Below are 2858 nucleotides of genomic sequence, written 5' to 3' on the forward strand. Positions count from 1 at the left end.
ACTCACTGAGATCAAGACCTGAGCTGAGATCAAGTGTCAGACACTCAACCAACTGAGCCACCCAGCTGCCCATATTTATGTTTAAAGTAATTATTGCTAGCTAAGAATTTTTATTGCCATTTTATTAATTATTTCCTGATTGTTTTCGGAATCCATTATTTCTTGTTTCTTATTCTCCTGTCTTTTTTTCCTATGATTTCATGTGTCTTGATATCGAAGTATGCTTTAATTTTTATTATTTTTTGTCTAATTATTACATTTTTCCATGTAGTTACCAAGAGTTACCAATATAAAATATCCTAAACTTAAAAAACTCTATTTTAAACTGATAACGTCAATGGAATTCATGCTCTTTACCCATTTACTCTTCTCCCCCTCACATATAGGTTATTGCTCTTACAATTTACATGATTTTTATGTAGTGTAACTAATAATGGATTTTTGTATTTATGGTTATTTTTGGTTTTGCTACCTTTTTAAAACTTTTAAGTTAGAGTTGTGAGTTATTTGCAAGTGTTGCCATATTGCAGAATCTAACTATGACAATATGTTTATCATTACCAGTGAGATTTATGGTACTTTTTTGTGCTTTTTTATTTTAATTAATTTTCTTTTACTTCCACTGAAAGAACTCCCTTTAGTATTTTTTATAAGGCAAATCTGGTGGTAATGAACTCTCTCAAATTTTGTTTTTTCAGGAAAGTCTTTATCCTGTCTTTGTTTCTGAAAGACAGCTTCATTAGGTACAGAATTCTTAGTTGACACTTATTTTCTTTTAATATTTTGAATACATTATCCCTTATCTCCTGGTCTGAAAAGTTTCTGTTGTGAAATCCTTCAATAGTTTTATTCAAATATTAAAGAATGAAACTGGAGCCCGTCTTATACTACTTGCAAAAATTAACTCAAAATGGATTAAAGACTTAAACATGAGACCTGAAACCATGAAACTCCTAGAAGAAAACATAGCAACAAAACTCCTTGATAGGGTGCGTAGGTGGCTCAGTCAGCTCAGCAGCCGAGTCTTGATTTCAGCTCATGTCAGAATCTCAGGGTCATAGCATTAAGCCCCTCATTAGATTCTGCACTAAGCAGGGAGTCTGCTTCTCCCTCTCTCTTTCCTTATCCCTCTGCCCCTCCCTCTGCCTGCACTCTCTCTCAAAGAAAGAAAGAAAGAAATCTCTTTAAAAAAAGAAACCTTTTTGATATGGGTCTTGATAATGGTTCTTTGGACACAATATGTAAAGCACAAATAAACAAGTAGGTCTACATGAAACTGAAAAACTTCTACACAGCAAAAGAAATCATCAACAAAGTAAAAAAGACAATCTATGGAATGCGGAGAAAATTGCAAACCATATATCAGATAATGGGTTAATATCCAAAACATATAAAGAACCCATACAACTCAATACCAAAAAGGGCAAATAACCCAATTAAAAATGGGCAAAATAACTGAATAGACATTTCTCCAAAGAAGCTATGTAGATGGCCAACTGGTACAGGAATAAAAGCCGATCATAACTTGTCATTAGGGAAATGCAAGTTAAAACCACAATGGAATGTGGTCTTATTTTTTTTTTAATTTTATTTATTTATTTGACAGAAAGAGAAAGAGATCACAAGTAGGCAGAGAGACAGGCAGAGAGAGAGGGGAAGCAGGCTCCCTGCTGAGCAGAGAGCCCAATGCAGGACTCAATCCCAGAACTGTGAAATCATGACCTGAGCTGAAGACAGAGGCTTAACCCACTGAGCAACCCAGGTGCCCTGGAATGTGGTTTTAATGTCTTATGCCTATTAGATGGCTATCATCAAAAAGACAAGAGGTAACAAATGTTGTTATGGACATGAAGAAAAGAGAAGCCTTGTGCACTGTTGGTGGGATTGTAAATTGGTATAACCACAATAGAAAAGAGTGAAGGATTTTCACTATTTTGAAGGATCCTCAAAAAAATTAAAAATAGAACTATCTTATGACCAAGCAACTCTACTTCTGGGACTATATTCAAAGGTAATGAACATACAAACTCTGTGCCCCCGTGTACATAAGAGCATTATTTACAGTAAACAAGACATGGAGAAAACCTGTGTCCTTTGATGAATACATAGATAAAGAAATATGAATATTATTCACCTATTAAAAAAAAAAAAACAAGGAAATCCTACCATTTGTGACAACATGGGTGGATCTGAAAGGCATTACGCAAAGTGAAATAAGTCAGACAGAAAAAGACAAATGCAGTATGATCTCACATGTGGAATCTAAAAAAAAAAGAAAAAGAAAAAAGCAACCCAAACTCATAGGAAAAGAGATCAGATTGGTGATTACCAAAAGCAGGGCATGGGGGAAGGTGATCAAAAGATATAAACTTCCAGTTATAAGATAAATAAGCACTAGGGATGTAATGCACAACCTGATGACTATGACTAACACTGATGTATGATACATAGGCAAGTTGTTAAGAGAATAAGTCTCAAAAGTTCTCATAGGTGAAGCGGGTTTTTTCCTTTTATCTTTTCTTCTTTCTTTTATTTTTATTATATCTATATGAGAAGATGGTGTTAGCTGAACCTATAATGCTAATCATTTCACAATATATATAAAGCAAACCATTATGCTGTATGCCTTAAATTTACACAGTGAGCATGTTAATTATTTCTCAGTTAAGCTGGGGGAAAAAACTAATAAAAGAATAAGTGATATGCAACATTCCAGAAGGTTGTCTGTGCATCTAGATTTTTTGTGTAAAGTATTACATGTATCTTCTATATAATGATCTTATTTATAAACACATATATTGTATTTACATATACATTGTATTATATATATATGACATTGTAATTTATAGTAAGAAATA

This window comes from Mustela erminea, chromosome 8, assembly GCF_009829155.1.
Source record: "Mustela erminea isolate mMusErm1 chromosome 8, mMusErm1.Pri, whole genome shotgun sequence".
Taxonomy (NCBI): Eukaryota; Metazoa; Chordata; class Mammalia; order Carnivora; family Mustelidae; genus Mustela; species Mustela erminea.